Source organism: Vicia villosa, linkage group LG3, assembly GCF_029867415.1.
Source record: "Vicia villosa cultivar HV-30 ecotype Madison, WI linkage group LG3, Vvil1.0, whole genome shotgun sequence".
Classification (NCBI taxonomy): domain Eukaryota; kingdom Viridiplantae; phylum Streptophyta; class Magnoliopsida; order Fabales; family Fabaceae; genus Vicia; species Vicia villosa.
The window spans coordinates 83235027-83248330 of record NC_081182.1 but is presented as its reverse complement, the minus strand read 5'-3'; positions in this window follow the sequence as shown (position 1 = coordinate 83248330).

The following is a 13304-nucleotide window of genomic DNA, read 5'->3' as shown; positions in this document are numbered from 1 at the left end:
CCATGTGCAACAATTCCAGAATTTTGGAAGTGGTAAGATGTCTAATCTCTGGATGTGACATCTTGGTTTGCTTGCCAACCTGACATTCCCCACAGACTTTTCCTTCATAAATTTGCAACTTTAGGATTCCTCTCACAGCCTCCTTGGATATGATCTTCTTCATCCCTCTTAGATGTAGATGTCCAAGTTTTTGATGCCACAATTTAACCTCTTTTTCTTCTTTTGCCATAGAGCATACAGAGGAATAACTAGGGGTTTTAGGCTCCCACAAGTAGCAGTTGTCTTTGGATCTGAATCCCTTCATGACTTCCTCATTTTCTCCATTTGTGACTACACATTCATCTTTGGTAAATCTGACATTAAAGCCTTCATCACATAGTTGACTGATGTTGATAAGATTTGCAGTCAGTTCTTTTACCAGCAGAACATTGTCCAATTTTGGAACTTCAGGACATTCTAGTTTTCCAACCCCTTTGGTCTCTCCTTTTGCTCCATCACCAAATGTCACATAGCTAGTGGAATGAGGTTTGATATCTACCAATAGGTTCTTTATTCCAGTCATGTTCTTTGAGCAACCACTATCAAAGTACCAGTCTTCTTTGGCTGACACCCTTAATGAAGTGTGGGCTATTAAGGCAACAACTTTAGCAACCCATTGTTCTTTCTTGACATGAACATCCTGCTTAGGTTTGACCTGAGGTGTCTGACTAGGATAACCATACAGTCTGAAACAAAATGGTTTTATGTGTCCAAATCTTCCACAGTAGTGACATTTCCATCTTTGAAATTTCCTCTTTGTCTGGTTCATCCCCCTGTTCCCATGATGTTGTGACATTGGTCTTGACATCTGGTTTAACATGTGAGCTTCAGGCTTTGACCTTTTGAACCCTAAGATGGATTCTAATTTACCCACAAATCCTATTCCAGACATGTCTCCAGCTTTCTGACCCACTTGTAGGATTTCTTCTAATGTGTCAGTTCCACTGTTCAACATCCTGAGAGATTTGGTCATCTGGTCAAGTTTGGAGTTCAGCATGGTGACTTCACTATTGAGTGAGTCTATGGTTGCAAGATGCTCTTTCTTCTCAGCTTCCAACTCCTTTATGAGTTTCATTTGCTTCTCCCCTTGTTGGGACACTTCTGCACTCATGACATACAACTTTTTATATGATGCTGCCAGTTCATCAAAGGTTGGCTCATCTTCACTTGAATCATCATCAGATACACATACACTAGTTAGTGCAGTGACATGTTTTTCAGATTCTTCTTCAGACTCACTCTTAGTGTCTCCATCAGACCAGGTGACAGATAGCCCTTTCTTTTGCTTCTTGAGGTAAGTGGGACATTCATCTTTAATGTGTCCAAAGCCTTCACATCCATGACATTGAATCCCTTTGCCTTGGTTGGACTTTTCTTCAGATTTGGATCTTCCGATAGAATCATAAGCCCTGCTGTTGTCAGAGGGAATGTTCTTGACATTTGGTCTGGACTTCTGATCTATTCTTTTCATAAATTTGTTGAATTTTCTTCCAAGCATAGATATGGCTTCTGATAGATTTTCCTTACTTCCACCATTGCTTTCTTCTGAGTCCTCTTCAGTGTTTGATACAAAAGTTATGCTCTAGATCTTCTTTTCAACATTGTCATACATATCCATCTCAAATATTTGGAGGGAACCAATGAGTTCATCTACCTTCATGTTGTTGATATCCTGAGACTCTTCTATGGTAGTAACCTTCATAGAAAATATCTTGGGCAATGATTTGAGGATCTTTCTCACCAGCGTTTCTTCAGACATTTTCTCTCCTAAAGCTCCTAAGGTATCCCAAACCTCTTTGGCCAGTTCACAGTGATGCACCAGTCTGAATATATTCTTATTTATTCCATTGAATAATGCATTTAGATCCTTAGAGTTTCCCAGAGTCAACTCTTCCTCCTCCTTGCTCCATTCTTCTTCAGGTATTAACACAGTTGTTCCATCTTTCTCTTTCTTAACAGGATGTTCCCATCCTTTGTTTACAGCTCTCCACGCCTTGCTATCTACAGATTTCAAGAAGGCTACCATACGAGGTTTCCAGTAGTCATAGTTAGATCCATCCAGAATGGGTGCTCTATTCCCAAATCCTCCATCCTTGTCCATAGTACCAGAATTTACTGTACCTAGATCTCACCCAAAAATAGACAAGCAGGGTGCCTGCTCTAATGCCAATTGAAAATTCTAGTAACAGAGGATCGATGTCGTATCGAATGTTATCACATCCACTACTGAATAGATTATTAAATTAAGCAGTAAGTAAACAATAACAGTAAGGAACACAAGGAATTGTATACCCAGTTCGGTGTACAACAACACCTACTCTGGGGGCTACCATGCCAGGGAGGAAATCCACTATAAGCAGTATTAGTTCAGAGCTAAACTACCAGTTTACACCCCTCACTTAAAACCTACCCAATGCAATCTCAATCTAATCCTAGACCTGAGTTCCTACTCACTCCCCCTCAATCACAGCAGTGATAACAAACAAACAAACACAAATAAATTCAACTTGAAGACACACTTCAAACAAATCTTAATCCTGCTTAAAAACTTCAATCAAGAGACACATCACTCGTGCTTAAAAGCTTAGAGTGACACAACAAATTACAACTCAAAAACACCCTACTCCAATACAATTATCAAAGTGAAAATTGCTTGGCTCACAAGAGAACACTAAGAACAATAAAACCTAACACACAGAATGCAGCACACTGAAATTTTCACGTAAAAATCTCTACTTCTTCAAGTAGGATTACCAACCTTCTTATAGGCAGAACATGGGCCTAGGGCATAATAAACACAAATTAGGGTTAACCAAGTTAACCTAATTTTCACATATCAGGGTGCTAAAATATAGGCCATAATCGTGGTCTTTCATAAACAACACTAAGTAGATAGTTTCTGTAGGTGTTTTCATGTTGGCTGCATTTGTGGTAAAACATTCATGGGTGTTTAATGTCTTGACCAATGTCATGACATGATTTATATGGTGTTATCCAAGCTACATATGTTTAAGCTAATACAGGTTTTGTTAGTGAATGTCATGACCGATGTCATGACATCCATGTCTGACAGCAGGAGCTGTTATATTTTATTATTATGTTTCCTGATTTCTCTCAATCTACAATTTAGGAAACATTTTATTGTGTGCTGAATATTTCTCCTAGAAGATTTCATTACCAGCACATTCTGTAACAACCTGATGACATGTAAATTAGGTTAACTTGGTTAACCTTAATTTGGTTCTTGGAAAGCCCGAGGCCCAAAGAGCTTCATATAAGAAGACTGCAATCCTAATTTGGAACGCAGAGAGATTTGTTAATTGTGAAGAACCGTAGTTCTGTGTCTGTGTGTTTAGTCTCTTATACTCCAAGCAATTGTCTTTTGATGATTGTATTGGAATAGGTTGTTTATGTACTTTTTCACTCTAAGCTTTTAAGCACGAGTGTGTGTCTCTTGATTGAAGCTTTTAAGCAGATCAAGGTGTGTTTTTGAAGTGTGTCTTCTCTTATTTGTTTAATGTCTGTTTGTAATCACTGTTGTGATTGAGGGGGAGTGAGTGGAGATCCTCATGTCTAGGAATAGATTGGAATTACATTGGGTAGGTCTTAAGTGAAGAGTTATAAACGGGGGAGTTTAACACTGAATTAATATTGCTTTTATTGGATTCCCTCCCTGGCTTGGTAGCCCATAGAGTAGGTATTGTTGTATACCAAACTGGGTGAATAATTTGCTGTGTTCTTTACTATTTTTACGCACTTTTGTTTTAACGTTTTATTCTGTGTGATTGTGGATGTCATAACATCTAGTACGACATCGCGTGTGAGTTACTAGAATTTTCAATTGGCATCAGAGCAGGCACCCTTCCTGTTTACATCTGGGTGAGATCTAGGGACAACAAAATTCCGGTACTATGGAGAAGGAATTGTTTGTGTTTGGGAATAGACCACCCATTCTGGATGGCTCTAACTGTGACTACTGGAAACCTCGTAGGGTAGTTGTCATAAAGTTCATGGACAGTAAGGCCTAGAGAGTTGTGGAAAACGGATGGAAACATCCTGAGAAGGTTATGGAAGATGGAACCACTGTTATAATTCCTGAAGAACAATGGAGCAAAACTGAGGAAGAGCTAGCTTTGGGCAATTCCAAGGCACTAAACGCCTTGTTCAATGGAATTAACAAAAACATATTCAGACTTGTGCATCACTGTGATCTAGCTAAAGAAGTTTGGGATATTCTCAAAATAACTCATGAAGGCACATCCAAGGTGAAGATGTCTAAACTTCAAATGCTTACCACCAAGTTTGAAAATCTCAAGATGAAAGAGAATGAAACCATTCACGAGTTCTACATGAATGTCCTTAGATTGCAAATAACTCAGGAGCCTTAGGAGAAAAAATGTCTGAAGAAAAGCTAGTAAGAAAGATCCTCGGATCACTGCGTAAGAGATTTTCTATGAAGGTGACTGCTATAGAAGAAGCTCAGGACATCAGCAACATGAAACTGGAAGAACTCATTGGTTCTCTTCAAACCTTTTAGATGAGTATTTGTGAATCTGTTGAAAAGAAGAACAAGAGCATAGTTTTTGTTTCCAACACTGAAGATAATTCAAGAGAAAGCAATGGTGGAAGTGATGAAAATTTATCAGAAGCCATAGCCATGCTTGGAAAACAATTCAACAGGTTCATTAAAAGGGTTGATCAAAAGTACAGACCCAATGTCAAGAACACTTCCAATGACATCAGCAAGACCTATGATCATAGCAGAAGATTCAAAGCTGAAGAGAAGCCCAATCAAGGAAAAGGGGTTCAGTGTCATGAATGTGAAGGATATGGACACATTAGAGCTGAATGTCCTACCTACCTCAAAGAGCAAAAGAAAGGGTTGTCTGTCACTTGGTCTGATGAAGACTTTAAGTCTGAAGAAGAAACTGCAAGACATGTCACAGTTCCAACAAGTGTCTATGTATCTGATGAAAATTCCAGTGATGATGAGCTAACCTTTGATAAGTTTGTTGCCTCATACAAGAAGCTGTGTATCAAGAATGCTGAAGTCTGCAAACAAGTGGAGAAGCAAAAGATAATCATAAGGGATCTGGAAACTGAGAAGAATAAACATCTTGCAACCATAGACTCTCTCAGTAGTGAAATGAGCATGTTGAACTACAAACTTGATCAAATGACTAAATCCTTCAGAATGCTGAATAATGGAACTGACACTCTGGAAGAAATTCTAGAGTTTGGGCAAGGAGCATGAGATATGTCTGGGGTAGGATTTCTGGCTAAAGAGGAATTAACTTCTGGGATCAGGAGATCAAAACCTGAAGCTTGTGTGACAAACCAGATGTCAGCACCAATGTCACAACATCAAGGAAACAGAAGAAGGATCCATACAAAGAAGAAATTCCAAAGATGGAGGTGTCACCACTGTGGAAGATTTGGTCACATAAAGCCATTCTGTTTCGGACTAGTTGGATATCCAAACCAAACTCATCAAGCCAAACTTAAACATGATACTCTTAACAGAAAGCAACAATGGATGGCTAAGAATGTTGCTCTATTAGCACACACTTCTCTAAGAATGCCTGCCAAGGAAGACTGGTAACTTGATAGTGGTTGCTCAAATCATATGACTAGAAGAAAGAACTTACTAGTAGACATCAAACTTGATGGAACCAGTTATGTGACTCTTGGTGATGGAGAAATAAGAAAAGTCAAAGGTGTTTGCGAGTCAGGATGTCCTGGTGTTCCTAATTTGAATAATGTATTACTTGTACAAGGACTGGCTGCAAATCTCATAAGTATCAGCCAACTGTGTGATGAAGGGTTCAATTTCAGGTTCACTAAAGAAGAATGCATTGTCACAAATGGAGAAAATGAAGAAGTCATGAAGGGATTTAGGTCTAAGGATTATTGCTATCTATGAGAGCCTAAAAACTCCAAGTTTCCCTCTGCTTGTCCCGTGGCCAAAGAAAAAATTGGGGGTAATCATCAAGAAAGGACTATCAAACTAGAGGTTCCCATTCACAGAAAAAAGAACTAGACTGAGGAAATGGATGAGTCTGATGATGAGTCTTGTGTTGAAGAACTCACATTAGTGAACTTGCTGCTGGATATTCTGAGACATGACTAATAAATGAAGAACTGAGCAAAAGATTGAAAGTGTATAAAAATGCTTATGCACTATTACAAGAAGAAAGAGTAAGTCTCATGATTAACATTGTTGATCTAGAGAGGAAACTGCGAAACACAAGATCAAACAATAAGACAACAATGGGAAGTACTCAAGACACAAATATCAGCAAGTCAGAGATGAGAATCATTCCTAACAAGAAGAAGAGAAAGAAGTTCAATCAAGAGCTTTAACATCCGGAAAAACACACACTTGTCTCAGCCAAGAGATGCCATCAATGTGGTAAGATAGGTCACTTAAGGTCCACATGTCCTGAAATTCATACACCTACAAGAAGAAATATCCCTCAACAAAAAAAATTGGCCAAGATAAAGCCACCTCAACAGAAGTCATGTGTTGACACTAAACACTCAAGTTGTGGCATAAATGAGGAGGAGGCTATAAGGAAAACAGGAAGCTCTAGAAGAAGGAAACCTAGACAAAATGACGGTCTCGAAAAAGAAAAATGCATTCCTGCTATAAGCAAGAACACGACAACAAAGTGGTATGATGTACTGTATTAGCTCTGATTATGTATGGTTGTGTGCCTTCTGCTGTAAGTGTTTCTCTGATATGGTGTGACAGGTTGTTTTAGCAAAAAATTTGCCAAAGGGGGAGATTGTAGGTGTTTTCATGTTGGCTGCATTTGTGGTAAAACATTCATGGGTGTTTAATGTCTTGACCAATGTTATGACATGCTTTATATGGTGTTATGCAGGATGCATATGTTTAAGCTAATACAGGTTTTGTTAGTGAGTGTCATGACCGATGTCATGACATCCATGTCTGAAAGCAAGAGTTGTTATGTTTTATTATTATGTTTCCTGATTTCTATCAATCTACAATCTAGGAAACATTTTATTGTGTGCTGAATATTTCTCCTAGAAGATTTTGTTACCAGCACATTCTGTAACAACCTGATGACGTGTAAATTAGGTTAACTTGGTTAACCCTAATTTGGTTCTTGGAAAGCCTGAGGCCCAAAGAGATGCATATAAGAAGACTGCAATCCTAATTTGGAACGCAGAGAGATTTGTTAATTGTGAAGAACCGTATGTTAGAACAAGATTTGTTCTGATCAATTATCTTAGTTTTGATGATAACAATAATATGAATTTTGCTTAAGATAATATGGTACTCTAATCCAATGCAATTTCCTTTTCAGGAAATATATAAAGAGTATGCATAATTCAGCGCTCAGAAGCTTTGTCTCTCAAGGGTTCAGCATGCAACATCAGAACATGGTCTGGCAAGACATCAGAAGATGGTCGAAGCAGAATCAGAACATGGGTCTATGGAAGCATCAGAAGAACATGAGATCAGAAGCACTAAAGTTCTGATGGTATCACGCACAGAAGCACTTCAAGGTCAGAAGATCAGAAGATGCTTTGCACCAAGCTGTTTGACTCTGATGATATTCAAACGTTGTATTCACAAACATCAGATCAGAAGGAAGTACAAGTGGCAGGCTACGCTGACTGACAAAAGGAACGTTAGAAGCTATTAAAGGCAACGTCAGTAGACACAGCGTGAACAAGGCTCGAGGTAGTTGACAAAAGCGTATAACATTAAATGCGATGCTGTACGGAACACGCAAAGCATTAAATGCACTCAACGGTCATCTTCTCAAGTGCCTATATATATGAAGTTCTGATGAGAAGCAAGGTTACCAATTCTTAACGACTCTGTGAATATTAACTTGCTGAAACACTGTTCTATTCAAAGCTCAGAATCTTCATCTTCATCAAAGCTCACTACATTGCTGTTGTAATATATTAGTGAGAATAAGCTTAAACGATAAGAGAAATATCACAGTTTGTGATTATAGCTTTTAAGAAGCAATTGTAATACTCTTAGATTTGATTACATTAAGTTGTAAGGAACTAGAGTGATCGTGTGGATCAGAATACTCTAGGAAGTCTTAGAGGTTATCTAAGCAGGTTGTAACTAGAGTGATCGTGTGGATCAGAATACTCTAGAAAGTCTTAGAGGGTATCTAAGCAGTTGTTCCTGGGGTGATCAGTGTGTGATCAGAAGACTCTGGAAGACTTAGTTGCTGACTAAGTGGAGAACCATTGTAATCCGTGCGATTAGTGGATTAAATCCTCAGTTGAGGTAAATCATCTCTGCGGGGGTGGACTGGAGTAGTTTAGTTAACAACGAACCAGGATAAAAATAACTGTGCAATTTATTTTTATCGGTCAAGTTTTTAAAGCTACACTTATTCAAACCCCCCCTTTCTAAGTGTTTTTCTATCCTTCAATTGGCATCAGAGCGCCGGTTCTAAGGTGCAAGCACTTAACCGTGTTTAGAAAAGATTCAGGAAGAGAAAAACACTTCAGTAAAAGATGGCTGATGAAACTGCAAAGTCTACATCTACATCTGGCTCTGCTGAGCAACACAACGGTAACAATGGTTATACTAGACCGCCGGTATTTGATGGTGAAAACTTTGAATACTAGAAAGATAAACTGGAAAGTTACTTTCTTGGTCTAGATGGTGATCTATGGGATCTTCTGATGGATGGTTACAAACATCCGGTAAATGCCAGTGGCGTAAAGCTGACAAGGCAAGAAATGAGCGATGATCAGAAGAAGCTTTTCAGGAATCATCATAAATGCAGAACTGTTTTGCTGAATGCTATCTCTCATGCTGAGTATGAGAAGATATCTAACAGGGAAACGGCCTATGACATATATGAGTCCTTGAAAATGACTCATGAAGGAAATGCTCAAGTCAAGGAGACTAAAGCTCTTGCTCTAATCCAGAAATATGAAGCCTTCAAGATGGAGGATGATGAAGACATTGAAAAGATGTTTTCAAGATTTCAAACTCTTACTGCTGGATTGAGAGTTCTTGACAAGGGATACACCAAGGCTGATCACGTAAAGAAGATCATCAGAAGCTTACCCAGAAGATGGGGTCCTATGGTGACTGCATTTAAGATTGCGAAGAATCTAAATGAAGTCTCTTTGGAAGAGCTGATCAGTGCCCTGAGGAGTCATGAAATTGAACTGGATGCAAACGAGCCTCAAAAGAAAGGTAAGTCTATTGCATTAAAATCCAATATCAAGAAATGCACTAACGCTTTTCAGGCTAGAGAAGAAGATCCTGAAGAATCAGAATCTGAAGAAGATGATGAACTGTCCTTGATCTCCAGAAGGCTAAATCAACTCTGGAAGAACAAGCAAAGGAAGTTCAGAGGCGTCAGAAGTTCAAAGAAATTTGAACGTGGAGAATCTTCTGATGACAGAAGATTTGACAAGAAGAAGGTCATGTGCTATGAATGCAATGAGCCTGGACACTTCAAGAATGAATGTCCAAAACTTCAGAAGGAAAATCCCAAGAAGAAGTTTCATAAGAAGAAAGGTCTTATGGCAACCTGGGATGAGTCAGAAGATGATTCAGACTCTGAAGATGAGCAGGCTAACTGTGCGCTGATGGCGACAGAAGATGACGGATCAGAATCTACATCAGAATCAGATTCTGAAGAGGTATTTTCTGAACTTACTAGAGATGAGTTAGTTTCCAGTCTAACAGAACTTCTGGAATTCAAGTCTCAGATTAGTCTCAAATACAAAAAGCTGAAAAAGCTATTTGAATTTGAAACAAAGAAGCTTGAGTTGGAGAATTCTGAATTAAAAGAAAAACTTTTAAAATTATCCAATAATGTTGGATCTCCTTCTGATTCAGAAAAATCCACTCCTAGTCTAAACCATATTCTGAAAGAATATGATTTAAGTTTCAGGAAGTTCTTATCTAGAAGTATTGGCAGAAGTCAGCTAGCTTCTATGATATATGTTGTGTCTGGAAACAGTAGAGTTGGCATTGGTTTTGAGGGTGAAACCCCATACAAACTTGAACCTGTTGATAAGATGAAAATCACATACAAGCCATTGTATGATCAGTTCAAGTATGGCCACTCACATGATATTAGGCACACTTCACATGCTCAAAGTTTTCACATTACACACACTAAGAAGCATGTGACACAACCTAGGAAATATCATGAAACTCACATTAAGAATTATCATGCTGTTCCTCCTTCTGCTTACAATGTTAAACCCAAGTTCAATCAGAACTTGAGGAGAACTAACAAGAAAGGACCCAAGAAGATGTGGGTACCAAAGAAAAAGACTATTTCTTTTGCAGATTCTCTTGGCGACAAAGAAGATAAAAGTCAACATGTCATGTCACCTGGACTCAAGTTGGTCTCAACACTTGAAGGGAAGAAGGACTGTCTTCCAAGTTCTGGTACTTAAATCTGTTGAAGAAACTATGTTCGTAGGAGATCAGAAAAGAAAGTTTATTAGTCTTGGAACCATCTGTTTTGTTTGTTTCTAAAGCAATGGTGTTTCGTTCTTGATTATTCTGAATGCTCTAAATGCTACAGAATATACAATATTGAAACATTGATTGTGGACGAATCAATAAATATCTGGTTTGATGATAAACTTGTTTCTGATGAAACAAAGCAGCTTAAGAATTTCTGCAGATACAGTTTTGTCTTATCAGAAGCTGCAGAACAAAGAAGTGAATCTCCAGAAGCTGTGTATATCAAAAGTAATGGATCAGAAGATCATTCAGATTTACATCAGCACACTTCAGAAGGAGTGTTTCCAGAAGAGAAACTTGATCAATTCAGAAGCAGTGATCGGAATCAGAAGGCGTAAAGCCTATTGAATATTTCACACCTGTCATCCATTATCTGATGATGAATACGTGTCTCTACGGTCAGTACGAAGCGTGCAGTTGAAAAGACGCCGACCTAGGTAACTGTATTAAATCATTTCATTTACCATGCTATCTCTCCTAATGTCATTTCTCATTTAATGCAAAATGATTTAATTATTTTCAAATCTTTTAAATAGCCCGCTTCAACTTCATTCTTTTCTCCTTCTCTCTATTTTGTTCTACATCTTCTTTTCGCTGCATCTATTTTTTTTTTTTACAAACCCTAGTCTTTGTTCTGATCTTACGGCATAATCATCATGAACTCTTCCTCTTGTTCATCTTCCTCAAAAGAAAGACTTACTTCTTCACAAATCCTTCTACGAAATTATGAATATGCTCCTTTGAAAACTTGCTTGATACCCACGAAGGACTTGGAGGTTTTATGTGAAACTGCTGTGGACTTAAACAATCTTAAAGCGAATGGCTTTAAGTGTGATGCAAGAATCCTTGAGCAAGGATGGTCCAAGTACCTTAATAGATTGGTTGGTCCAATTTATCCTGATCTTGTGAAGGATTTCTGGGTACATGCAACGGTTACCCCAACGGCCATCATTTCATTCGTGCTAGGGCATGAAGTGGTTATCTCTGAAAAACTGATCAGGAAGCTATACAATCTGAATGATGAAGAAGGTTGGTCTGGTTTTCGACATGCATCTGTTGATTGGTCGATAGTTGAAAAACAAATCTCTCAGTCTTCTGGGATTGACTCGAATAACACAGGCACCTTGAGGCCATTTTATAGAGTATGGGCTGAGATTATTCTGGGTTCTCTTCACCACAGAAAAAGGATGCTCTCCTCTTCTTACATCAGTCCAGATCACAAGCACACTCTTTTCTGCATTGGCAAAAAGACTGAGATCAACATTTCTCATATTCTGTTTGAGAATCTGAAGACTTCAATCTTTGAGTCAAGAGAAGAGGAAAGGGCGAAGTACCCTCATCTTTCAAGAACGACTATTCCGTTTGGAAGAATGATTTCAGACATTCTTATTGAAAGCAAAGTGCTGGACTCCATCAGAAAACTCAATGCATCCCATTTGCTTGGAGTAGTTCAAGGTCCCATTTTCAATGGTGTGGATTTGTTCAGATTAGAACTCATTCAAAATGTACCTTCTGTGTGCTCAAGCTTTCCTGACATTCTCTCAAGAAGAGTTGCTGTTGAAGGTTTTGCCTCCTTGTTTCAAGAAGAACTGCATCAGGTTGTCAAGTCTTACCTGGAAGATTGTGTTAGGAAGCAATCAGATATTGATCCTGCTTGGATCCGTGGCAGAGTACTTCCGTCCAAGGCTGACCTTTTGAAGAAGGATCAGAAGGAACAAAAGGCTAGGTTTAAAAGAAAAGCCCGAGAAGATGAGGCTAAGGAAGCCAAGAAGTTGAGAGTCACCTTTGATCCTGACAAGGTGGACTCTGAAGAACGAAGGGAGAAAAGGATTAGAGATTCCTTTCGCAGAACCAGATCTTCTTCTTCTGTGCAAATCTCCAGGCAGGTTTTTACTCCACCTCCCTCTGTCCCTAAACCATCCTTCCAATCACCTCCATCTGAACCAAAAATAAACTTCACCTTACCAAATCCTTCTCCATCAACCTCCTCCTCTCCCATTCTAAATCCCACTCCTCTAAATATTCTTCCCCCAACTCCTTCTGATAAGACTTTCTCACCAATTCCCTTTACAAATAATCCATCCTCATCAATCATTCTCTCAGTTATTCCCTCCTCCTCATCCACCGCACCTCCACCTTCTGTATCCCATCCCTTACCTACCAGAAAATCAAAACCCTTTTGTCCTCTCTACCCGGACTACAAATTCACCCTCAATCCGCCTGAACCTGAACTCTCTACCTACCTGGAACTTTTCAGATATGAGGTAATCAATGGCTTAGACCTTCTGAAGGAAGCCTTCCTAAATGGTCTGAATGATGTTTCTACAAGAAATATCTGGAAAAGATTTCGCAAGGTGTTTCAAGAAGAAGCAATGGGAGTACAGAAAAGACTAGTGGCTCCTGCCCCACGGCCACGTGGAATTCTGAGGAATTATGAAGACTTCTGGTTTGCTAGTCTCAAAGGAAGACATCTGTTGGAAGAGAAGCCCTTCTTGGATGAGATGGAACAATTAAGACTGGCTGCTGAAATGGAAGCAAATCCATGCAGGGATATTGTTATCTTTATTCCTGATTATCCTGTTCTGCTCGGAGACTTCAAGACTCTCTTTAACTATCTGAGGGAAAACCCTTCTGAGAAAGACCCAAGCTTGGTCATTCCAAAAGTTGTTGACCCACCAGAAGTTGAAGGTCCTTCTGCTCCCAGGAATCTAGCTGCCATTCTTCAGGCACTTGAGAATGAAGACTCGGAAATTCCTGCTGC